This window comes from Aptenodytes patagonicus, chromosome 2 (genome assembly GCF_965638725.1).
Source record: "Aptenodytes patagonicus chromosome 2, bAptPat1.pri.cur, whole genome shotgun sequence".
Taxonomy (NCBI): Eukaryota; Metazoa; Chordata; class Aves; order Sphenisciformes; family Spheniscidae; genus Aptenodytes; species Aptenodytes patagonicus.
Window position 1 is genome coordinate 119,534,439 of NC_134950.1, and position 27,350 is coordinate 119,561,788.

Sequence of the window (27,350 nt, forward strand, 5' to 3'; positions counted from 1 at the left end):
CCGCTCCGCTCGCGTCGCCCTGGTCCGCCGCGCTGCCGTCGCCTGCCCTGCCTCTGGCGCTGCCTGTCCTCTCCCTGGGTGTCTCTCGGTGCCTGACTGGATCCCCTCTCGCTCGCTCCTCTCTCTCTCTGCCTGTCCTCTGTCCTTTATCTGCCGCGCTCCCCGGCTGTACTGTCTGTCTATGAGTCTCTCCCTCTCCCTTTCTCTCTCTCCCCGCCCACGCAGCGTGGTGCGCCTCGGACCGGAGACAGCGGCGCGCTTCGTGTCGCTCCTCGCCGGCTCCGCGCTCGCTGCGCTCAGCGCCGGCGCTCCGGCTCGTGCTGACTCGGCCGCCCCAACGGCCGCCTCACAGGAGCCGTTGGCTCCGCCGCCATTGCGCGCGCCCAACGCCCCCCCCCTCACCCCACCCCACACAGGCACAGGCCGCCCGCTGACTGCGCGGCCGGGCCCGTGCGAGGAGCTGCCCGGCCGGGCTCTGGGTCTGTCGGTCTGTGGGGTGGCTATGTCTGCCTGTCCGTCCGTGTGTGTGGCTTCCCGCACGCCGGCCCCTCCAGTCACGCTGCCCCCCACCCCCCAAGCCCTCCCCGTCAGCCCATCCCCAGACGGGAGCAGAGACAAAGCACCCGAGCAGCGCAAATAAGGAGAAAGCTCGTTAATCTCTTCCGATTCCTTGCTATTTGCTTCCACTCACTCCCCACCGCCTCCGCCACCAACCCCCCCCCCCCCCAAAAAAAAAAGAGGGAAGAAAATGGGCCCTTGACTCCAGAGGACAGCTTTAGGGAAGGTCTGGGGAGGGTGGTTTTAATTATTATTTTTGCTGGTGAAACCTGACAGCATCCACACTGATCAGCCGAGTTGCTGAAAGGGGTAAAAAAAAAAAAAAGACTGCAGCAGATTTTGGGTGGTAGCAGATGAGCCACTTAAAATGGGGCACATGATCCCCTTCCCCCTCCCCCTTCCCAGCACGTCTCCATCTAGGATCTGGCTTGATATTTCTCCAGGAGCCTCGCTGCACACCATCAAGGCAGAGGGAAACAGACATTTCACCAGCACATGCATTTCCAATATATAAAACCCCTGCTATCCATTTATAAACCGAGCCTCGTTTTACCCAATTGAATACATCCAGGCATTCATTCTGCACCCAGCCGAAAAAAGGGCATTTACCTCTTTGCTAGGTGGCTATTAATATGCAGTAAAATTATAGCTGTACAACGCCAAATGTAATTGCCATAGATGATTTAGAGCAGATCCAGCAATTCAGCTGCTGGAAATGCATGTTCTGTGAATAACCATGCATCTGGTACAATGCCCTCTACTACAATAACCTGAAAGGAGACAGAAGTGTCTGGTACTAGCTGCAATTAGTAATCCTACAGATGAAAAATAAACAGTCAATGAGTACAAAGCAGCAAGGTCCTGTGAAATATAGTGATCATTTCTGTCTACAGCGATACAAATAACCCAACTCCCACAGACAGACAATTCTTATTTAAAATATACAGTTAAAAATGCACTCCTTTCATTATGTACTTTCAGAAAGTCCTTGTTACAAAAGACAGTTTGCCACAATTAACGCATGTAGAAGAACTCGTGTACCAGTCAAACACAGACAAATATACAGAAGGCTGGGAGGGAAACATTTGCTTTAGTAGGTATTATCCTGGCACCCCTGGAATCCCGCTTTCCCCTCAGAAGCGAACACCTGCTTTTACCAGGGACCGCTGACTGGAATCGGGCTGGAAGAATACGGTGAGCAATGAACCACAACAGGGTGTGCATTAGCAGGCTCCTGGTGCACGCCTCAAGTGATCAGAGGCATTCAGCCAGGCACACCAAAACCTGTTCTGCTAATGCACCTCCTGATGTGGCTTACTCCTAGAATGGTTGCATGTGGCTCCCTCTACTTTTAATGTCATTACTTAACATTTCCCCACACTGTGTGCTACAAGTTGCATCTGAAAGCAAAAAGACTGGCAGAAAGGCTGTAAATGGCACTTACACTGAAGTGTGCTACAGCTGGCGACAGGGGAAGGACCAGTTCTTTGCTTTTGAAGTGTTTCTTTCAGCCATCCGAAGTTCATTTTCCAAAATGGCTATCAAAACTATTGTGAACATGCACTGAAATGCCACGGACCTCACCTGGCTGCTGCACATCCTCCCCTCCCTCCCAGGCAGGCTACCCAGCTAAGGGGGGAGAAGGAAGGCTGCATCGGGACTTTAAAGCAGTACTCACTCATGCCTTCACTAGAGAGCTTGTAACTCATCTGCATGAGTAGGAAAGTGGGTGAGGGGAGTGAATGTTTCAAAATCTTACCCCAGTCACTAGACACAATGAACATGTAAAACAGCCACACGTCCACAGCTTGTCTCCCACCGTTGGGATACTGGAGTGTCTTCAGAGTGGGAAGCCTTGAAGCTGTATGTGAGATCTGTAAGTAGATAAAAAATCATCCAAGCTGTAGTCCTGGTGGTTCACTCCACCCTCTCCTGTGTGGCTGGATGTGCTTGGGGCAAGTTACCAAATGCTGAAAGATGCCAGCTACAGCAACAACAAAGGAAATACTCAGAAAAAAATCCCATTATCACCCCAGTATCATGCAAGCTAGTATTTCAGCTCAGAATGGTGAGCAGCATCAAGCATAGCATGTGCAAAGAGGTGAAATTGCCTCCCTTCGTTGAGAAGTCACCTCAGACCATCTTGGTCAGATATGAGTCTAACGGAATATGCATCCCACATCCCCTCTTCAGGACTTTGCAGAAAGAAAAATCACAATCATTGCACAATCACAATATCTAAGAGGTGGGGAACCATGGCAATGGTTTCCTGCTGCCTGTGCTGATTTGTAAACATGCACAGGGATAACTGTCCATTTAAGCCTCATGGAAGTCAGCAGAAGCTGTGTGTTTAACCAGAGGCAGAATCCGATAAACTCTTAGACTTCTGACTCCTTTTCCTGTCTGTTGTGTAGCCAGACTTCGGGGGTAATCGAGGAAAAAAAAAAAAGACACAAGACCTACTTCTCCAAGTACTTTCTTGAATAAAGCTTTTAATTAACCCCCAGCGCATGCTTTCTAGGACTCTGGTCTTGCAAAGTGCCTTTGTGCAATAGGACCACCCTACAGCAGTGAAGCACACGTGCGCTATACGTACACAAAATTCCAATAGGCAACACCAAACTCTTCAGCTCAAGGTATTTTTGAAGCATGACAACAGATTATATTACTTGTTCACTGCAAGCACACTTTCTAACTATGTTATCTCAATTTCACTTAGAAATCAAGAAAACCTGACTGGGCTCTCAAAAACCGACATCAGATTGGAAGTATGTGAAGTCGGACAAACATACAGAGCTTCATGCAGTTCTGCAGTTACAGGAGATTCCTGTAATAGAAGGCATGCAGTGTTACTTAATAGATTAGTAAAAGCTTGCATGACTGGTTGCACATTTCTTCTGCCTCTAGTCATTTTTCAGTGAAACAGAGCTAGCATATAAAGTCTATTGTGTTTTGGAGTTACGGAATGATTCAGATTGAGCCACAACAGCATGATAAGCTGTTTATGTATTTTATCATAATCTTCTGTAAAAGAGATCAGTCTTAGGGGTTTTTTTTATTTTTAAACTTTTTTCCATTTCTATGTCCTACGTGTTACAAACAAATTAATCATGCATAATTTGCAGATGGACTTAAAAATACTGCACTTCTCTTTAAAATGGCACTTTACAATATGTAAATATAGCCAAATTGCTCTAGTTTCAAACAGTTCTCAGGAAGAGATGAAATATTTATTCCAGCTACAACATCATAAGTAATGGAAAATTAACCAAGAAATTTGCATACAGCTTGTACTGGTAGCTCAGATTTGATTAAAAAAATGAAGCTTTATGCTATTCCCACTGAAGTCAGTGAGAATTTTGCAATGGACTTCATTAGGATTAAGACCAGGTACCTAAATCTAAGACTCTCTCTTTGGAGGAAGATCAATGAACAACCCTTTAAAAATATAATCTATTGCTAGAGGGGCTGAGGAAGGGTTTTTTTCCCCACTAAAAGCAAAGCATCATTTCTTTGCGTTTGACATTTCAAATCCCCTCTTAGTTTCTTTTAGAAATCCCAAAGTGTTCGTTGTGCCATATCTGTGTATCTTGAAAAGGATATTCCAGTGTGGTGTTCCTCACCCCACAAAAAAAAAAGTCATCTGATCCCCCCTAAGACCAGAAACTGCAGTTCCTGCTCAGCTGTGACTCTCAAAAGAAAATGAGCAGGAATTTGAACTCTAGCTTTGACAGCTGGCACTGGTGCAAATGGTCTCTCCTGTTGTAGCCTTTTCCTTAATTTATGTTTATAGGCAGGAGGACCAGGGGACTTTCAGGTCACAGCGTTGGAGGGACAGTGGACTGTTCCATGGGCTAAAGGGTGGCTGGCAACTCAAAAAGGATGATCCAAAGTAAGCCAAAGGCCGCATAGAGGGCTCACCCCAGCACCCTTCTGACTCAGTCATATTGCAGGCAACGTTCAAAGAGCTATGACAGGTTGAGAAATTCAGGCAGCAGGCAGCTCTCAGCTGCTCTGGACAGAAGCACATCTCTGATGTAGGAACTTAGCACTGCGGTATTTTTTTATAATATATGTGTGGCATGCACATTAGGGCAAAGAGACAAAACACGCAGTGGTGAGTAAGAGAAAGAGCAGTAAGAAAAGAGAGTCAGCAAGAACGTTGTGAGCTGTGGTGGTAGGATGGGCCGGAGAGAAAATGGTGAGAAAATGAAGAGGGAGAGTCCCAGGCAGGGAATGCAATGAGTTGGTTATCTTGAGATCTGTGATTCATTGTGGGGAATGTGCACTACCTACACATATTAGAGTACTGTAGGGAAGAAATCAGGCTGAGGAAATTCCGAAGTCTTTCAACAGAATTTATGAGCTTTAATAATCTAACGGCTCAGGGTCGCCTAAGAGCCCAGGAACTGCTTGGCTTACAAGTATGAGTGGGTCTAAGGAGACAGATGACAAACACAGCATCTGCAGGAGGGTAGTTACAGTCCTCGGCATAGGAGCCGTAAGAATCACAAACAACTTCACTAGCACAAAGCAGTTTCCCATCAACATCTCACCAAGAAAAGCCTTTATTGCAGCCCTTTGTCTAAAGCAAAGTATAAAAGCATAGCTTTCCTCCCAGCACACCTAGAGAGCAGACAAGTTTTGATGGCAATTTTCAGCTACCACAATAAGATGTGGGTAGTATAGGCTTTCAAAAGTACATGGTGCCTCTTGCTCTGGTAAAACATCACTAGACCTATATCTGTCCTTAAGGTATCCTGGCAGAAGGGAAGCCGGGGGACTAGTCCACTTCTTGGGTGAGCAAGTGGATCTAAGAAATGACAGAGAGGGGAAAAAAAAAGAATAAGCTCGAGAGGAATCCCCATTTACCTTCTAGAAATCCTGCCATAGCAGTATTAAGAATAGCAGTAAACCACTGTTATGGAGTTGTAGGCTTGGTTTAACACTCAAAAGCAACACCAGTATATTTTAGAGACGACTATCATTCCAGCTGTAAGTAGACAGAGAACAATCATACAGACTGTGAGGTATGTCAATTCAGCTATTTATTTCATGTAATGACGAGTCTGGGTCTTGGTTACGTTCAGCACATCTCTCTTCTGTGTTTCAGTCAGGGCACATGGATGCAACTCACTGCATTGCCTGTTAAATAAGCAGTGCCATTGTGTAGATCAGATACCATATGAAAACTTAGAGACTGAAGTTGGCAAATGATTTGGAGGTGAAGAAAAGAAGACTTGCCAATCAGCCCCTGTAACCCAGAGTACTCACCAACTGCCAATTTCTCCCTTTGAAATTCCCCTGAGCATGTTGCCCTTAATTTTTGCTTCTAGAAACATCTAGTCTTCTCTAAAATGCATGTTTGGAACGTAACAGATTAAGAGAAGGCTCCCATTGACATCAGGCCCAGATCTACCTTGCAGGTATTTTTCACAAATAACTTGATACCATATTAGTATGTCGGTATTCTTCAACCAGATACCATTTTTCAGTTTTTCTTTAAATTTTTTTAAGAATAATGTTTAACTTCTCCCATCAGACTCTCTAGAAGGGATCCTGGCCACAACATCTGTGTAAGTTGGATGAGTTGCTTTCCAGCAGCCCACCCTACCTCACTGCAGTATGCTCTGAGGCTGACACTGGCCAGGAAGCCACAGCACTGGCCTCCAATGAGCAGAACACAGACACGTTAACCCTGAGACTTCAAGATTTCCTGCTGCCCCCAATGCCTAAATGTTGACTTGTGTTTGAACTATAATATAAAGGAAGCCAATGGGGACCTCCCAGAGAGAGTGGCACTGGCCTGGACTTCTGTACAGCTGCTCCCACCTCAGACCTCCTGTGGATGCAACTGCAAGGCTGTGTTGGTAACTCAGGACCATAAACATGAAGTGACGGGGTTCAGTACATCACTATAAATAGGCTCAGAAATTATTGCTCTTTCAGGATCCCCAATCCAAAGTCTATTTGTAGAAGGTTGGGTTTTATCTTTGCTAAGGTGACTCCCACTCAAATTAATAGAGATTATTGTCTGAATCTAAACAGGGTAAAAACAGTATAATGGCTTCAGGATGTGGCCACCAGTATTGTGGATAGTCACATCTTAAACACTGTTGTACTGGGAGTAATTAAAACAGAAGTCTACAAAAAATATGTCTTACCTAAACAGGGATGAACATGCCAGATCACAGACTAATTCTCAAAATCTGTAATCTATACACAAATTGGTGTATAAAGGTTGGAATTGCACTAAAGGTAAAGAAAAGAAAGGCTAGTTCTTATTCTATTAAATTGTGACCATCTGTGCTTATCCCCCTCAACCCCCAGCTTTATTAACCTGTTCAGTTAGAGAAGCGGCAAACAACAAATGTTGGTCATGAACGCTGCTCAAGGGGAGATGAGGAGACCCTGCACAACAGAGGGTGTTAAGAGCATGACATAATTTGCTGGCAGATCAGTTCCCCTCACAGTCTATGTGAGATGAAGTAGTTGCCCCCTTTAAGGCCACATCGTGCTTTATGTGCAAAACAGTGTGCAGATGTGCCAAAAAACAGGAGCAACCTGAAAAAAACCAAACCAAAACAAAAACTACAACCTGTGCTAAATCATGCTTTCCAAAACCAGCCCTTTGCAAACTACTGGAGGCAATATATCTGACAGCCTCTTTTTACAGCTTATGTATCATCACGTTAGTTTTGTTTACGCTCAGTAACAATGACCAGAAAAGGCACAGACGGAACCATAATTTAGCATAGTCACTGTGAGTCTACTTTAGACTGTCCCACCCAAAAACCCCAACAGTAGCAGCAGTCCTATAGTAAGCAGAGAATAATTCCTGCTGTGTGTCATTTGAAAACCCTCTCAAGTTCTGTCAGTGGTGATAAAACTAGCAAAAATGTGGCTTTTGTCATGCGACGGGGGAGTCTTAGAGGTTTTTCAAGGAGCTATGGGTTAAAATCCTACTGAGGTAATCATTTGATAAGGCATGGGGATTGCTGTGTTGCACTGGTCCAATGGGCTCTTTATTCCCCTGTCTGACTGCCATTACAACCTTAGCACGTGTCCTGTACCTGTGAGCGGAGCATGCTGCTTTCCAGCACACCCTCACCTCTCCAGTTTCACTCACTTGGGACCACTGTTCATTTCCTAAGACTCTTAGCAGAATATGAGTTTGATTTGCAGTGTTTCACTTGAACACTTTGGAATCAACTCTAGTGTTGGCTAGTAGGCTGCAAAAAAGAGACTGTAAAGAATGAATGAATGCTTATGTAAAAATTAGGTCCATTCGACATGAAGTGATGGGGGCAGTATGAAACCCCATAACGCTGTACTTCACGGACAGAACACAAAGACAGATACTTAAGCTTCCAGCACTTTGAGGTCTTGGACCCTTCAGGTCTTAGAGTCTTAAGCATAGTTATTTCTCAGTCACTGCCCTTAAAATAATACAGTTCCCCCAAATTTTCTCCAGCTGCCTTCTTTTTGTTTTGCCTTGCCTTATCCACTAGACATATTTAAATTTTCCTTTGTTTGGAATCTACATTTTTTCACACCCGAAAATTATAGCCTTTGCAATGTGCAATACTGTAGAAAGTCCCTTCATTGAAAGAGCAGAACATGGTACAATTTTAGCATCATATAATTTCCCGCATAATTGTTAAATAATTTTCTTCCTTTTCTCCCTCCCCCTCTCTTCTTCTTTTTTTTTTTTTTTAAAAAGGAAAGAAAGATTCAAAGTGCATATCCGGAGAGAGAGAGAGACAGAAAACTTAACAGTCTTGTAATACCGTGCTACACCACACCTCACCTTTATTGCAACAACGATCTTGCATCAATGACAAGACTTTCCCTGTCTATTGCTTCGGTCACTCAGCATTGGACTCTGTACTCTGCAAGGCACTATTGGTTCACAAATGCAAACCTCCTTGTGTGTTTGTGACATTGTATTCCCAAATATCACATCACAAAAATATTAAAATAAAACTGTTCATAACATTTTCCTGTGCACCATCTGGGCCTTGCAAGAAAGCTGACATTATCTGTCAAACTAAAGATAACCACATTTTCTCTCTTTTGTATCGTTAATGTTTGTCATCGCAAATTTCACTTTAATGCTCCAATTACATTATGACATTCTTACAAACTGAATGGCACTAATGACTTTCATTATTATTTACACACTTCCTTAATTATAAGGCTCTCCCTCTCATTCACAACATGTTCTCCCTCATAACACTCGCTCTGATATAAAGCTAATGAATTTTAAACTTTCTATTACATAAAAGCTCATGATTAATTACCCAGCTTCCCAATCTCTTTATGATACACAATACAGGGCTCTCCTGCAGTGATGCAGCAAAGGGGGAGAAGTATGGAACTTTTATTCCCTCCTCAGTGAAAGCAGATAGAGAGATAAATAGAGTATCTTTCTCTTTAAAGCAGCATATGCAAATTTAATTGAAAACAAATATACATCAAACCATTCCTCAGGAGAAATCTAAATCTCTCTATTTTAGCAGCATGTAGTAAACAGGATAATAATGCCTATTATTATAATCTTAAATTTTTCATGACAACAATTTTTAATCTAGTTCAAGCAAATGAGACAGTAGGACTAAAAACACATGGCTTTTACATAAGACATCTTAGTGTTGTATGCTGTATCACCAAGATCAACTATTTATGTGGTTTTAATTATTCAAAATACCGGACTCCTCCACTGAGAAAAAAAGACAAGACAAAAAAGCCCAAGGTTGCACCACACCAGATGAAGGGCAGTCATGACAAATACAAATTACTGCACTTCAGACTGACAAAGGTAATACAATAAACCTAGAAGACTTTGAAAGACATTGTGGGGGCAATGAACAGCCTAGCAATGAAATTCAGAGCTCAGTATTTAAGCACTCATACAGGCTGCAATCTGCACAAGCTGTACATGTCTCAATGCCTGTGCTGCCAACAGAAATTGGGTTCTTGCAGCCAAATGTAAATTTACTGACAGCCACGGGAAAAAAAATGGGTTAATTAAAAAGTATGGCTACTCTTACCCCATTTGCTGACTAGTAAACTTGACCTTAAGATTATGGGGAACCTGAACATATAAAAAATTTATTTCCTGCCATTTCAAGGGAAGTTCCCTTTTACGCCTCTCCCCTGTTAGTAAAGCAGGAGCCAATACCTATGCAAATATATACATAATCCAAATAGGGATATAGTCCCAAATGGGACAAAAGCACATCCTGTCATGACTGAACCACTGGATAGCCAGCTATGAACGACATACTCGCTTAAACCAAGCATGGGACACCTAGAGAGATGAAGATTCATTTGCCAGATCCATTTACGCATGTGTTGCCTTTATATTAACTCCTACTGCTGATCTGCTGGTGGAACAGGTAAGAAAATTGGCTTTGTTATGAGAAAAGCCTGTCCTCTTTCAGATTTGGTTTGTTTTCTTTTTAATACTATATGCTTTAAATTTCTAATCAGTTTCCACTGTCACGGAAAACCCCAGAGGCATATTAAATTAAGTAATTCCCTGAAAGTTCAGTACAATACAACGATACAGTGTAGCTCCAGCCTTGTGAAAATCCTGACAGATGATAACCTTACTTTGGTCTGCTTTTAAACACCTCTTGATGAGTATGGCAACTATGTGGTCCTACAGAGCAAACAACTTAAAAAAAAAAATTCATAGGGTCTGATCCAAGACCCACAGAATAAACTATATGATCATCCTACTGTCTTCAATTAAGGTCTCATTCCAAGGCTTCTACTCATGAGCATTTCAGTTATGTGAATTATGGAAATCCCTAAAATCAGAGAATGTTCTGTAGTTTAAAAAAAAACAAACTTGAAGGAATCAAAAATTGGTCCTTCCATTCTCTTTAATGTTGTCTTGCATGCTGTGTATCTTACAAAAAGTTATTAGGAGTACATTATGAAGCAAAAAGTATAAAACACTTCTATTATTTCTTTAAATCTGTAGATAGAAGCCAGGCTTTAGAGGGCAGGCAGGCTCTTGGCAGAAATTTAACAAGTACCAGAGATGGAAGAGAGAGAGAGACAGATGCAGAAAGAGAGTAGGTCTCAGAATAAAATTACTTTTCTGATTCTAATAAAGTTCCTTTGCTCGGCATTCAAAAAAACTGGCAACTTCTGTGCTATTCCAGCTTTAATCAACATGTGATTCAGGGATTCACCATTTGCCCTTAGATATTGTATAACTGCTCTGTGTAAACAGATAGAGTGCTCCTGAAATCCATTTTTCTCAAGATTCATCTGCTTTCTGTGGCTATTGTGGTTGTTCATCTTTTGTTGCTGACTCTAGGGTCAAGAGCACTGAACTAAGATATCTATAGGATATGTAAGTTTACATGCAAAGCCTCCTGACATTTTGGGCAGAGAGTGTCAGACTTTCACAAGGGGCTAGATTATGCTCCTCAGTCACTTTTACATGCCCATCAAGAAATTTCAGAACAATCCTGTTGAGAGTCAATTGAATGCACGCACACAAAAAGTCCTTTGAACAGTGTAAGAGACGTCCTATGTGCTCTTGAAAGATTGGACCATGACCCTAACCTCTGTTTTATTTGTTGATGGTTTATGTTGCAGATAATCTTCCTTAAAATACAGTGACTAATGAACCACAGTAGCCGTTAATCTTGATGATTGTTTCCATGTAAAATAGTTTCTATGTTTAGACACATTCATCTGGAAAGCCTATGCATTTGCCAATGTTATCCAGGAATAATTGTACCCTAAAGAAAACAGTGTAGTCCTTGGACTTCTTCATGTACTTGACTATTAGTAATAGCACTTACACAAAAGAAATGAGACATCACAGGGCAAGACACAAACATAATAAAACAGCTGAGCTAATCTTTATACAAAGATATTAAAACAACCGGAGAAGGTTAATAATAATGTCAGAACAGGTAAAATTAGTCACAGTTTAGTAAGTGGCTGTAAGGGTTTGCAGTTACAATTTTATGGCCCATTCCTAGTGCAGCCCATACTCATGATAAGTTTACAGCCCACAGGATCAACTGATTAATATGACAATTAAAAGATAAATGTATTTTAATGACATACGGCATTATCCTTATGCTATGTGGCTTTCAACAATATTTTGTTTATTGTAATATTTATGTTATGAAACTCTAGTTGTTTAAGATAATTAAATGTGTTTGTATCACCACATTCTCCCAAAAAGGAGTTAGACACAGGCCCTCTGAGATTCCTTATGAAGAAGAGATTTATTAAACAATTTGAAAGTGAGATAAGCATGGTGAACAGGAGCCTTGTTTCACATCTGTAACTGTATTAATGGCCCTGTGATGCACTGCTTATATGAGCATGTGAGGCATGAAGCCTTCTCTCTGCCTTGCCTTTTCTGTCAATGTCGGGAGAGCTTCATGGCTCGCAGAAGTAAATGACAAGGGGAGAAGTGCTTCATAAGCATGGGGATAGGGCAGAGAGAAAGGCGAGATGCCACTATGAAAAGTAATTAGTAGCGGTGGGGAGTAATCTGCTGAAGCTTGTTCTTACAATTGATTTTGTTGTTACACGCTATATGAGATCTCCACAGCCCAAGAAAGATGAGCCATGCATCACCTGAGAAAGCTGCATGTGAAGCAACATCATTAAGCAGGAGCCAGGTCTTGACTTCAAGTATCAGGGCTCTGATCCTGAGTCTACCTTTTATTTAATGGATAACTTTGAGCAATTCAACCCATCTCCCCGTGCCTTTGTTTATTCTTCACACCTGTTTCTTCTGATCTTTCTTGCGGCTATTGTAATTCTCAGGAAAGGACTATCCATCATTACGAGTTTACGTAATGGCAGTCTGTAAAAAGGTAAGATCCTACATCCCAGTCTGAATACAGTCTCACTGAAGATGATGGGAATTTTACATTGATCTCAGCAGCAATCTCGTTTGCCAATAATATCATCTGTACGTATTCTTTTGAAATGTTTGGTATTGATTAACACAGTTTTTAAAAGCACAAACAATAAATTATTCATTTTGATTTATAAAGTAGTTATAGTAAGTGTTTATCACAGGCAGAGTATTTTCACACAAATCAGAATACTTAGAAAATAAGCCAAAAAAACCCCAACAGATCAGCTTTTCCCTGTAATATAACTGTAATCACTTTCCTAGAAACATAAACAAAACTGGGAACCTCTTTCCTGAAATGCCTAAGGAAAGAGATGAGCCTTGCAGACCAAGAAAGCCAGTGAACCCCATAAAAGATAGTGCCTTCATGGAGAATATCTTACTAATAGCTCCCCTGCATTAAAGGCACAAGCGCCTCTGACTGTTTATAATACAAGTATATTGGACGAATGGTACTAAATCTGCAGGAGTAAAATTACAAAGCTCACCAATTTTTGATAGAACTGTACATCACTTGAGGACCTAGATGAATTTGATTCGGGACAAATCAAGACAGACCCAGACGTTTGGAAATACTGCAGATAAGGTCCTTAAGTCATCATACCCTGCTATGGAGAAAAGCACACATACTAGGGAGATGAATTTTGAAAAAAATAGTTGCTGCAGTAAAATCTTAGCTGTACAAGTCATTTCTTCTTGTGTCTATCATTCTTACTATTTGTACAATACTTGTATTTTCTGTGTCCTGCCTTTCTCCTACCAGGAGCTGGCAGCTTTTCAGATTGACTGCAGGGATGGGGCAGGCACCCAGCCTTGCATACCTGAGCATCACAGCCAAAAGTGGTGTGCTTATTTCCAAAACAGCAGCAGGGGAGTCGTAGCATGGCCACCAGTAAAAGCATCACAAACCCCTAAATAGCAGAGCTCTCTCCTTTTAATTGCAGTGCCCAGCAATTTTTTCAAGGGTGAGCATTTCTCCAGTGTCCCCTGTAGGCCTTTTGTCAGCTTCTGTGCACTCTTCATTATTTTGCTGATGCTCCTCAGCAAACATGATGATAGCTGGTAAAGCCATACATATCCACACATCCATTTGAGAAAATGGGCAGAATTAAAAACAGACAATGTTTCAATGCCAGTCTTCTCCACAACTTTTATTGAACACCTGTAAGGAAGGTGGCCAACAGCTGCCTCATGTCTAGAGCAAGATGGCACACTAAGAGTGCAAGAAAAATTAGATTTTCCAGTGATAACGGACTTCACTCACAAAGCATGAGGGTAGCACACCTTGTTGGTCCTCAAGATTCATGATTTATGCTGTCTGCCTCTTCTCCATTACCTCCATTACCCTTTACCTCTAAAAATAAGCTCTTCCAGACTTTCTTTGCTCTTCTATTCCTCCGTGTTCCTGTCCTGTGTCCCATGCACTCTCCTTTCTCCTTTTCATTTTCCCTCTCTCCATATTCATGCCGGAGGCTATATCATGATGAGGTTCTCTAATCAATCGTCTGACTCATTGCCTTATGGCAGAATATTGCCATGGCTAATGACTAATATGACTGCAGGATTTCCAAATGTCATCTTATAAGATCTTACAGATTGCCTATTAACCATTTTTTAGCCTTACCAGGATTAGCTGGGTAGCAAAACAAAACAGCATGATTTAGCACAGTAAACTAATTTCTTAGCAGCTAATTTCTGTTTATAGGTATAGCCTAAATAAAACAGTGTAGGACAAAGTATTTCCAAACTGAGAAATGCTCCATTTGTGAACAGCTTTTCCTATGATACTCGAAGTGTTCATTTGCACAGTGAATGACAAAAAACAGTGGTTGAAACTTTCTAATTATTGAAAGATGGGAATTGATATTTACACTCATATTATGATTCATTATAAAAGAAGAAATGTGTGAAACTGCCAAGACAAACAAATACTGTTAGATGCATTTCATTTGTTGATTTTTATTTATGTATATAAAACACTTTTTCTTCCACATTACAATTTTGTGATGAGCAAAGGAGTAGCACAGCACATTTTCTCTCTGCAACTCCTGTGCCCCTGCAACTGAAGCTAGTATTTGCCCTTTCAGTTAAATGCAGTTATTCTATGATAGCAACTAAGTTTTATTTTAGATTGATGTGAAAGCAACATACTTACTTTGAATAATAAGAATTTTTCACACTGATAAGGAATTATCACAAAAAGCAGTAAGGGTAATCACAAGGATGATTTTAAAGTCTGACAATATTCAGAGGATGCTTTGCTGCAATCCTAGCGATGCCTAAACATGTCCAGTATTATTTACAGACACATACATTAGTTCTGTTATTCTTTTCTTGCCACACTCATGTATATAGCATGGAAATGCAGACATTCTGACCCTTTTGCCTTTTTCAAATTCCTGTGCTGGCATGAACAAAGAACTTGCTAATCACAGAATTTTGATACTTCCTCTGGGCAATCAACTGTTACACTCCCGCAGTTTGACCATTCCTGAAAATATAATATTCGACCAGTTCTCTTGCATAAAACTAATTTCAGCATTGACAAATTTCCCAGATATCCGTTTATAAATACTTACTGATGCCTTCTTGATCAACTCATCTGGTCACCTTGCCACTGAGGATAAAATGACATCGATGTGAAACAAACATCCTCAGAGATATTGTGAGAAGGGTAAAGTGCCAGGGAGTGCTATTTTTTTGCTGCTGATTGTCAATGAATTAACAAGAAGCATTATCTTGGGTATAAAAGAGCAGAGCCCATAGCTAGAGAAGGAGATACAACATCAAATTGGGAAGTGTACTGTAAAGATTAGCATGTTAGAAAACTAATGAATAATGTCACAAGACCTTAAACTAGCTAATCTTATTGAGACAGCTTGTTAGATTATCAGATTCCCTAGCTGAGAAACCTGCTCCCATTACTGCTGTGTTTGTGGTGTCAAACCCAATTAGTGTTTCTCCAGATGAATTTTCATTCATTAGAGTTGGAAGCCCAAGTAGAAATAATGCAGTGGAACTGAATTTGTTTCCCTTTCACTAGCAGAGTTTTCTCTGTACTTAGGTATCACAAACACGAGAAACACACACCGAGATCAGCCCTAGTAACTGTCACAGCTGTGTTCCTTCCCCACAGCCCTGCAAGCTTTAGCTTTTCTAATACCTAGACTCTAGCGCAGAAGCAGTAAGGAGCTCCACCATATTAACCTGAAAAACCCAACACGGCAGGAAAATTTCCACCTCTCAACCAACGCGAATTTGCTGTCAGCCTTCATCTCAGCTAAAATAGGGTATGCCCTCCTTCAGTCTGCCCGTGTTTCTAGTTCATTCTGTGTATGTGGTTTTTTTTCCCAAAGCTGAATATGCAAAGGTAACCACTGCTGACTCCATCCTGTGGTTCCACCTTAGCATGCTCACATCAGGTTACCTATCTTACAACATGGTAAGAGTCACTTCACTACCAAAATTTCCTCTAAAGCCAGCATCTGGTAGAAGAAAGTAGCATTTTGGCAGCTGGGGTGAAATCAAAGCCCTGCTGAGTTCATGCCACTGATTGCACCTGAGCCTAATTTTTACCACCCATCTTTACAGGAGTGTTATACAAAATTGAGTAAGTTTTAAAAATTGCTTATTTCCTGTTATGTAATGAAAAACTTCTATCTTAACCTCATGCAGTGCACCTAATAAACTGCCATAGAAAACTGCTGAAATATTAAGGCTATTAGGTTGTCTCAGTTTTGAAGAGTAAACACTGCAGTAATTTTTATTTTTTTAACTCAAATGCAAAACTTTCCAGGTGTTGAGTTTGTAGTGACATTTTCAATGTTCCTGAAGCATTACAAGGGGAACCTGTGAATTTTAAGTAGTGACAATCAATAAGGTTTGAGAAATATTATATTAAAACTTAAATCTTAAGCCCATGATCCTGACAGAGCTGACACTTGGTATGTACTCAGTCATCACCATTTTTATCATTTTTCCTACTCTGTGAAAACACTGCTGATCTTGTTTTGGCTATCGACTATCCAAGCATACTATTAAACTCATTTAATAAGATAAGCAGTTTCTAATGGGATTTAAAACTCTAGGTGCAATGCAGTCAACATCAAACACAGGCATAAATCTCTCGCACTAAAATTCATATTTGTCATCAGAAGAGGGGGGGAAGGGGTTGTTTGTTTTTTAAAGCATCTGTAGCTCATAATAGCAAAGGTTCTATATTCAGGAACATGCTTTAAATTAACTTGGGGTGCTGTTAAAGAAGCCTACTCCCTCCAGCTGAAATGAAATTAGGTTGATTTCTTCCAGTTTTTTAACAGCCAGATAATCTGAATGTTCAGTTTTGCATCTGTTATACAATTGCTTCTTTATTCTGAGTCATTTGGTAACCTCTAAAAATAGTTCACTCTTCTTGAATTAGCAGCATAGTGTTATAGATCATGTAGACAGAAAAGCCTATCTCCTTGCTTCTGCGTAGCCGATATGCTACAGGGCTCCAGTATCAGAAAAGTCATTGCAGTGTATCTTAACTCTAACAGATGTTACTGCTGGCCTCTTTGAGAGCCAGAAGGAAAAATAAAAGAAAGAAAAGCAATGGATTACAGGCCAAAACAATTGTTCGATTCCAACAGTAAAACACTATGTCCGTGAAGGTGGACCATAGCAGCTTACTTTGGAGGCACAATAACTAATTTTTTCAGGTCAGTACTCAACTGCTTTTATTGCATCTGGAATAGGAGGTGATATTATTTTTGCAATAGAGGAACTATCTGTTTTGCAAACAAATGCCAGTTTCTGATGGAATCAGAAACTTCAAGTTCCAGCGCATAGAAGTCCCAGGAACAGAGGAATACATTCATTTGTTGTTCTGGAGTACTACTAAACTATTATTTGATACTCAGCAGTAGGTGTTCTTCTAGTATTATTCCCTCAGGTAAATTAGATTCTCTGTTGTTTTGCTTTTTAGCTATGTGATATATCTGGAGAGAATTCTTTTCCAGTAAAAACATTTGAAATAACCTCAGCAAGCTGGTGAGACGAGAAACAGAAGCTGGAAAAATTACAAAAGTCCAAGTGAAAATATGTTTTAAAATATAATTTAATCAAAGGCAGACAAGATCAGTCATGAAGTTAGAAAGGACTTTCAGATGAATGACAAGTCACTGTTAACAATCCAAGCTTTGCTGAGGAAACAAACCAATTTGAGAACAAAAAAGAACAATGTGCTGGAATGTCATGCATACAATATAAATACAGTCCATGCAATTAAAGCACCAAAGAAAAAAAAATGACATTTTTTGTTGTTGCAGCTCGTGGGAAATCCTAGCATTTTCCATGTAATTCCGCAGAAAAAGACACATTTAGTTACTTGTGTCTCACCTTCCCCTTTCTCGTATTCTAAGAGGGTCATAATATTCATGGGATATAATACAGACTGTAATTTTTCATTGAGAAGGCAAACGGGTTCATTTTCCTCATGCATCTCAGGCCTTCCTGAAAGTGTTTGTTGTTATTATTTCGTATCAGTTGCCATAAGAAAGCTTTCCCCCCATCTGTTCATTTTCGCAAAGGGCCTGCTATGAACTTTCATCTCCTTTTTTTTCTCTCTATTGTTCTGTCCAAAGGGACTATGAAATAGGAGGAAACATACTTCATTTCTACCACTAAAACCAGGAGAGCCTTCTCTGCTGGGCTGGAAGAAAGGATGGCTTTATCCTGGAGTGAATTAACTGCTTCCCTCCAGGACAAAACCCAGCAATGGGTTCCCTTTACGGGATCTGTCTCGGAGCCCGTGCCTGCACCAGACAGAGAACGTGAACCTACACTACACTGAATTTGAGTGGTGAAAAGCTCCCAAACTACCTCAGCTGTTCTTGTGCTCCACAGACTCATCGCAGCATCATGCCACGTGCCAGGGCACACCATGCACACACAGCATCAAGCCATAAATTCACCTCTCTGGTTAGCTGTGACTTTGCCTTCTTGTTATTTTAGTCATTTCAGGTGATCCATTCTACCTCAAAAAAAAAAAAAAAAAAAAAAGGTACATCTCTGTCACACAGGTGCCGTAGAAGGTCTGTGAAGATTCAAACCAAGTTCTGTGTGTTATGTAGATGCAATCAGTCACAGTCCCAAGATCTATCAGCTCAGGAGGATTGAAGATTTCATAAGTGAAGTAAGTTATACTGGTCTTCTTGTCCAGCCTCTTCTACAGCCAGCAAATAACTTCAGTCCCTATAGCATGCTATATCTTAGTTTCAGGAACAATTTCAACTGAGAAATTTCTTCTCCCTCTAGGTAAAAGCCTACAAAAATAAGGTGTCTCCTGGGGTCTACTGTGGTAGGGTTAGGGGGGGAAAAAAAATGTTTTGTTTTTACTGCACTTACATTCCCTGTAAAGGAAGGGGCATTTGTGAGATGTGCACACATACAGACACGTAGAAATCACCATAGCGGATCTGATCCTACCAGAATCCTACCTGATCCTGAAGTGAACTAAAAGAAATATTTAAATAACTCTTCCCAAGCTCTTTCCTAGCACTAAACTTGAGATATTTTTCTTTATCGATATAAATGACCAAGATTCAAGTGTATGAATTTTGCTAACAATACCCCATAGAACTTTGATGTCATGGCAAAGAGTATTTCTTTTCTAATGTTAAACATCCCCATTTATAAATTCTACCAGCGTTGCAATACAAAGGCTCCTGATCTACCTGTTTGCGACCATTCGCTGCTTTATGTACTTTTATGTCACCTGAGTCTTCTTATTTCTAAGGTAATCAAGTTTTTCACTTCATATGAGAGCTTTCCTATGCCTTTATTCATTGTTGTTGTTCTTTTCTGAAATACCAGCTAACCCCACAGAATCCTCTCAAAGATAGTGACCTGTTCTATACAGGTTACTCCAGGTGAAAATGTATTTATGAGTCACGTAACAACATGTCAACATTTATCTTTACTGTTCCAAATCACATTCCTAATGACTCCTAATTCATCGCATTCCTAATTAATATTTTTAGCCACAAATGCACATTGCCAATAAGCCTACATTTTGATGTCCATTTTCCCATCTTACTGCTGTTAATGCAAAAATCCTGTAAGGGCTAGCTAGTAAACAAGAGACATCTTCTGAAAGATTGCCAAGATTTCAACATTCCACTTCAAAACAAGGCTCTCATATATTTCAAGGAAGAAACGTGAGAGAAAGTGTGCACAAACCACACACAAAAGCTTGAATGCTCTCCCCAGGCTCTTCACGGTCTCCCAATGACCGTGAAGCCACCAGTAGCTCAGCTGCAGAGGATCATAGCCTGAATCAAGCAAAGCCATCCAACTTCCTTCCTCTCTCTTCCGTGATAAAGACTAGCAGATCATTGAGATGCAATTTTCTTTTTCAAGAACAGTTGTTTAGATCCTTTCGCAGACCTCCTACTATTTTATTATGTGGCATACACTGTAATTTCAACCCAAATATTTGGAACAAATGTTTTCTTTGCCTAGATACTCATGTATATACATTAATATTGAATATAGGGAAGTTGATAATGCAGTAAGATTTGAGTTTAACCTTCATACAAAACACAATTTTAAGTGAAATAGTCAAAATGGCCTTTTCTTAAAACAGTTTGTTTTGGATAATTAGAAATCAGTGACATTCTTAACATAAAGCCAATACCTTTTCATATAATCTGATTGTATGCTAAGTGTTCCCTTTGTAACTTTTTCACATTACAGTTTTCTGCATTTTTCAGTTTTTTGTTTCATTCCGTGAGGCAAAAGATGAAAGGAAAATGAACTTGCAGCAAAGACTGAGCTCTAGTGAAGCAGTTGATTGTCTCCGGAGAGAGTTATTGAGAAAGCTCTGCTAGCTTTCAATTGTTTCATGAAAACTAATTATTGCTAAATGACATTTTAAAATCTTGTGTGTATAATCATGGTGTATGTATTAGGTAACCTTCATTTAAGACTGGAGGAACATGTGAAACAGCTTAGGAAAAAAAACTGGCATGAATCTGTACTCATTTATTTTATCCTTTTTATGATTTACCAAAACATATTCTTCACCAAAGGCAGTTAGTAATACGAGTAGCAACTCAGTGGAGTGCTTACGGATATGTCTGAAGGCTGCAGCCTCCTAAAGAGATGTTCAGAGATCCAAAATGAGAGTATTTCAAACAACCTCACGATGATTTAGATGAAATAATGCATCTTTGTTTACTTTCCGATTTTCAAACCTTTTGGCACAGGAGTGCATTTAAAGGCTTATCTATACATATGTGTGGGAATACATACCCACAAACACATGCACAAACACAAGTTAGAAACTCCCCCTCCTTTTCTTGTTTAATCATATCATCCCAGGCATCACGCAAACGTTTGGCACCACAGCACAGCTGCCTCCCTATGTTATCTTTTCCATCCAGAAAGAAGCGCCGGTTCTGTGGATCCTTGAGCACAGTAAGCACAGAACCGGGATTACTATTCATGGGTGGTGCTTCTAACACACGACTGTGCAATGTCGTCTCTGAGACGAGAAACACACTGTGCTTAGTGGTGCTGACAGGCAGGCAGCAGTCCTCCTAAACTCTGGGTAAATCTTTGCTAACGCTATCAGCTGGAAGTCTTGCCACAGACGTCGCAAAAGTCTGGTCTCCTATCTTCCGCTTTAAAAGTCTTATTTCCTCTTTCAATGGAAAGCAAGCTACAGGCTTATGTAGAGTAGCAAATGTTGATGTATCAGGCACAGAATGAGTTTTACGAGCATGAGTCATGCTGTTGGGATGTATCTCTGGACCTGCTTTTTAATAGCCACCTCTTTTATTATTTATCTTTTAAAGAAAATAATTGCCATTTGTGGAAACTTTACAAGAGCTTTAGCTTTTGTCAGTCTTAAGAAGTCCAACACATCAGAAATGTTAAAAATAATTATAACAATTTTTATATCTTTTAAATTAACTGCATTGTTTTTAAACAATCTTTGCTCAAAATAATTTCTTGCACTTTTCAGAATTAAAATATGTTCAGATTTCTGAATTCAAAATACGCAATCTGACTTGAAACTGTTATTTTTTCATAATCTGTCCAACACAGAGATATATAATAGATAGCTGTATGCATACCTTTTCAGTTAAATTAAAAGTATTTACTTCTTTTTTTTTTTCCAGAATTGTAAGAAACTGGAAAATCCACTTTATACCCAAATCTGCCACAAACAATGGCAGAGCCAAGAGAGTGAGTTGATGAGATCTTCTATCATTTAACTTTCTAACACACTTCACTGGGATATTTTCTGAAAAATGCAGGAAAGCTATCTGGAACCGTGCATCTCAGATGGGTTTTTCTCCTTCCATTTTGCTTCATGAGAGCAAGACAATATAAAGAAGCTATATTCAAGGAGGCTGCTGAGTTGCTGAATTGTCAGTTAACTTTTATAACACATAAGAATGTAAGGCTGAAGTACATCCAGCGTTGTATCATAATGACTGATTGATGATTTCTTTAACAACAAAACTGTAGACATCAACCCACAGTTGGCCACAGAGATTCACAAAGAATAGACTTCTACAAAAAAACTGCTGCTGTGTTCTTCAATTTCTGTTACTGTCTGGTTTCAAAATGATATCAAATAAAGGCTTAATTATAAACAGAATATATAATTGGACACCTGTCCTAATCATCTCCATTATCTTACAAATAACATATTAAAATGTGTAATTGCTGCTGACATCAGGATTTCTCTTCAGGCATTTTGTTTAGTACTTATTCTGTCCACCATTTAGTTTTATTATTTACCTAAGTCTCCTTGGAAAGTGAGCTGCTTTTTTTTTTCTTTTCCAGCAAGACGAATTTCCTTCCTGGTGTTTACAATCCACTGCTTTCAATTGCTCATTGTTACTGATGTTTTCTTAGCCACAGCTTTTTTTCAGTTCATGCCAAATTCCTTTTATTTGCCTAAGTGGGATCATTACAACGGCCAAATGCTAAAATATCAACCCCCTCCATTAGGAACACCTACAAAATATTTTTTATGTTGTAAATCACTATCCTGGCACAGCGAAACGCAAGTTTAGGGCTCAAAAGCACACACACACACAAAAGATGCATGCAAACAAATGTGGTGAGATAGTAACTGTACATTAAATGGTAATCAAGTATTTTAAAGATTTCATGGTATTTTTCCATCACAGATATACTACTTCATCTATCCACAACCTTTCCAGAAAATAGATGTTGCATCTAGAAGAGACCTATGAAGCAAGACACCGAGAAGAGGGGAGCAGTTGTGTGAACCTCGCTGTTACGTAGGTGCCACGTGTCAGGGGAGGCACTGGGAAGAGGAATCTCAGCACAGAGGGGCTGAGGTTGGCATCCGTGGCCATGCGGTTGGGATGCGAGGGAGCAACGCACGAAAGAGACCGGCAATGAACAGGGCGATAAAGATCTGCGCGAGGGAGGCTTCACTGAGAATCCTAAACTTGCTGTGCTGAAGGAGGAGCCCTGCTGTGGGCTTCAGTACTTCTATCTGTGGAGTGAGGGGGAAAGGGCCGGGCAACTCGACATCTTCACTGCATGTGAAAAGGAGGAGGGAGAGCTTAATTGCCAGAGACGTGGAGAGGCAATTAACAACAGAAGGAGAGAGCAACATGCACGTACACCTCATGTTCTTCCTCGACTGTTTTAGTGCTGCACTTTTCTAATGCCATTTGCCAAAATACCCAAATTCTTCATTTGATAGTAAAAACATGCTTTTCACCTTTTTATTGTACCACATAAGTAAAATGTTACTTTTCAGAAAATGACTGCTTTTTTATTTATTTCTATCTTTCTGTGGTGAAATGACACCTCCCACACACATACACACATACAGTCTCCTTCTATTTAGATACAGCATGCCTTAAAATGTTAATTAATACTGTAAAACTGGTTTGCCTCCCTGAGCAACTGAAAAGCATCTTAAGCTGTGATCCTTTTTTTTTACTTTCTTGTTTTTACTTTTAAGCATGTGTCTCTACATTTGTGGCTATCTTAAGCTTGCAACTCTATTACATGATCCTTCCAGTTCCAATTAAACTCTTAATTGATGGAGGTGGCCCTCAATGCATGACACAGAGGAAAAATAAGTAGAAAGAACACCGTGAATGGCAGTAGTAGCATACAACTGCAGCATTTCATTTCCAGCTTACCTACTAAGAATATCCACATATTTTGACTTCCCACCATGGCCTCTTCATTTCCAATGTTTTTTTTTAATTTACAGATTACTACTACACACCATATTGTAGCACAATGACAACAAAAAATTGCACCTGCTACATGAATTATGTATGCTGTTTTCAAAACCCCAAAGAAAAAGACAGAAACAGCAAATGATGTGCCTTGAATGGTGATCTGGAGGTTACTTGATGTAGCTTACCAGTCTTGCCAAGAGAAGTAAGCCCTAAGGGAAAGGAGTATTGACACCAGCGGACAGGAAGCCTTAGAGATGCTCTGGGACAGAAGAACAGCCTCCCTGAATGCTGTTCCAGCAGAAAAGGAGAGGGGAAAAAAAGCCTGCTACACATTAATTACACTGCCAAGTGACAGAGGGTGTCCAAGAAAGTTACAGATTACCTGAATTGTGACAAAATAAAGGGTGAAAGGTGGTTTCACATAACTTCTGGATCTAAAATGGCCCCATGCATTGCAGAACACCACTGACTGCCTAAATACAATCTGCAATTTCCAAGGAAGCCCTACAGAAACTCAGTGAGTTCCTAATTGCTCGCTCTGTCTCACACTACTAGGGAAGCCAAAGCTGTGTTGTATGTAGGCTAGATTTTCCAGTGGAGTCCCTAAGTACTGCCATACAGAAGTCTAATCTGGGGCTGACTGAAAAGAGTTGGTCAACTCAAAAGGAGCAGGAATGAGCCAATTTTGTGTTCTGTTGTTGATAGCAATCTCTAGAGCTGTGAAGTCAGAGAAACGAGAGATCCTAGAGCACCCTGAGGTTGTGGTAAAGACTCATTGCTAAAGGCCAGTTTTTGAAGATCTTTAACAGAAAATCCAAATACTATTACATCCTTTGCATTACATGATTCCCACTGTTAAACAGCACCGCTTCCATCCCATGTGGAGTCTCTCATAGAAGGGGTGAAAGATCATATTCAAACTAGGCTTGCCTACAAAAGTATACAACCCACTGATGAGAAATGCTGGATCCTGTTATGATGTTGAACAATTCAGGTTAACTGAAACTAGGTCTTGTTGTCTAAATTGTTCAGAGATTTAACTATAACAGAAAAATAACTGTGGTTTGTTTGTTTTTTGATTTTTTTACTTTACTAATCTTAATATCATTAAGATACAAAAATTCCCTAGAAAGAAATCAAGAAGGTTCAGTGTATTTTGTAAACTGGTCACTTCTAGTCTTTTGCATGCATTCTTCCTTAGTCCCAAGGTAAATGTGTACTATGGAGTTCAAGGAGTGTCTGGACGACGCTCTTAGTCATATGGTTTAGTTTTAGGCAGTCCTGCGAGGAGCAGGGAGTTGGACTCGATGATCCTTATGGGTCCCTTCCAACTCGAGATATTCTATGATTCTGTGATTACAGTGAACTCTTAAAACATAATTAAAATGCAACCATATTAATGAACAATTGTACTGTGGGCAATACTAGACCATCAGAGAGCACATCAGATACCTAAGCCTTCTACACTATAAGGTCTTATGCAAAGAAACAGTTTCTCAGAAGAGGTGCTAACTGAAAATAAAACAATTTAATTAAAAAAAGTACTTTTTTTATATATTCCTTGTGAGACCCTTTTTTCTCTTAAGTGTTTTCAGTTGTCAACAAATTTCATTGTAAAACCCTGTCTCTGCTTTTCTTTGACTTGACTTCTCAAACATTCTTCATATGACCAGAGATGGCTTTCCGTATCAGGAGAAAAGACAGTTATCAGGGGGAAAAAAAAACACCTAGAGGAAACTTTGGCTTACAAATGATACCCATATAGTGCCTGCTGTTTCTTGTTTCCTTGTTTATTTTTCTGTGTTATCACTAGACCCAGTGGCAGAAAATACTCAGGTGATGTTGACTGGGAATTAAAACAAACTTATATCTCACTTGCAGGACAATATTACTCAAGGCTCTTTCACTGAAAGGGATAGGCCATTACTACTCCTGGCATATCAACCCCTGCTGTGCTTGTCTCCCTAGATCACAAACAAAACTGTAATGCTCCTAGCCTTTTTTATTAAGTTCTGACACATTCCCCCAAAAGAAATTAGAGCTGTGTAAGCAGAAAAGAGGATTCAGAAGCTCCAGAAAAAATGCAGAATAACTTTGCTGGTTTATATTGTATTTGGATTACTGCTTCCCTGAAAAACCAAAAACTTTAGATTACTCAATAAATTGAGTAATCTGGACACATCTGGTTATAAGAATCCAACATTATGAGTCCCAATATGCTTTCTGTTGTTTAATAAAAGTAGAAGGCCCTTCCTAGGTCAAAGGAGCTAAACAAGATTTTGAGCTTAGGCTGGGAGGCAAGTTTACGCACTTCATAAATTTATTAATCTTTTCTGCTGCGCTCCAGCCAGTAACAGACCATTCAAAGACTGTCTCCTTAACTCTGACTTGATGCAGGAGGTAAGGGAGAATGTCTGCTTTTGCACATCTGTGCCTTTTTATGCTTTTATTTGATGTTGTGAGATTTTCTTTCCCCTCGTGTACCTCACGTTCCTTTGTGTTACCCCACAAATTGAAGTCCAAAATCACATGAACAAACCCACTCACTAGATGAACTACTTCACTATTTCTAATCATTAGCACCAGGTGCTCAGCACATCCAAGTGACTAAACACAAGTACATGATGTTTGCTAAAAGTGTAGTTCAGGGAAGGAAAAAGTCAGGGAAAGAAAGAGACAGAGATATCAGTTACAGCTCACAGTGCAGCACGATGATGAAATTTTCTCATGGACAGCAAGACTACTTGTATTTAAAACAGTTTATTACAAAACAGCCTACAGCAGAGATGGAACAGGTTCTAGTATTGACGCTTAGAATAAAGGGTAAATTTGGACTACTTTTTTCTTTTCCAAATATAACAGTGTATGTAATTTAGAAAAATTATTTTGAGTGATGCTGAGAGGAAGCACATATTAAAAACTCTTCATGAAGAGTCACAATTAGCAAAAACCAATAAACAAGACAAATCGCATTCATTCTTATAAGGAAAGAAACTTGATCTTAAGGAAAAGTTTTCCGCAACTACAGATAAGTCTGCATGTGCAGTGATGACAAATGTGATAAACTGCAGAGAAGTATTATAAATAGCATGCTCAACTCCACCTTATTGATTACTTCACTCTCAAGGCCTGCTTTTTTGAGCAGCTTCAAATGGCCTGTGCAACTTCAATTTACTCCCTTTATGAGAATGCATTAGCAAAGAGGTTTTAATCACATGGTCACATACTACTGTTTTGCAGATTCCTTGCACCATACAACACACTGGATGGATGGTACTAACTTTACGAGAAGCTGTTCAGTATTTTGTTTCTCATCAGTGTTAATGGTTCGACTTTGTACTTTACTCCTTGCTCTGAATATAACAATTTGCTTACAGAATTTTCTTTGGCACATACCACTATAGCATTCAAGCAGTTTTGGAAATACTAATTTTTCTTTTCAAAAGTCTGTGGGATTAAAAGGTGGTACTAACACTATTTTAAATTGCAGGAATTGAGGCTCAGATTTTAGAAAGGCATTCAACTTGCTTAGAGAGTTTAAGTGTACTTAACATTCAATGGCATCTTTTATGTCCAAAGCACATCTCCCACTGATTTCATTTGATGCTGTGAGTCCTCAAATGCTCATAGAGATGAGACCCTCGGGTTTCTGT

General features: G+C 40.0%; 1 protein-coding gene across 3 annotated transcripts in view; it reads right to left on the reverse strand.

Annotated features, from left to right (window-relative positions):
• The window catches only part of ARPP21 (cAMP regulated phosphoprotein 21), a 201,952-nt gene that overhangs the window by 140,346 nt on the left and 34,256 nt on the right, over nt 1-27,350 (reverse strand). Inside the window, exons 1-2 of one of the 3 annotated variants that reach the window (XM_076330895.1) lie at nt 18,421-18,437; nt 2,318-2,432 (exon numbers count right to left, since the gene is read on the reverse strand). The exons of 1 other annotated variant lie outside the window; for it this stretch is intronic. The gene's annotated coding sequence lies outside the window, so the exon portion shown is untranslated. Of the gene's footprint in view, nt 1-2,317; nt 2,433-18,420; nt 18,438-27,350 lie in introns of those variants that run through there. One more of the 3 variants, XM_076330894.1, reaches the window with a different exon arrangement.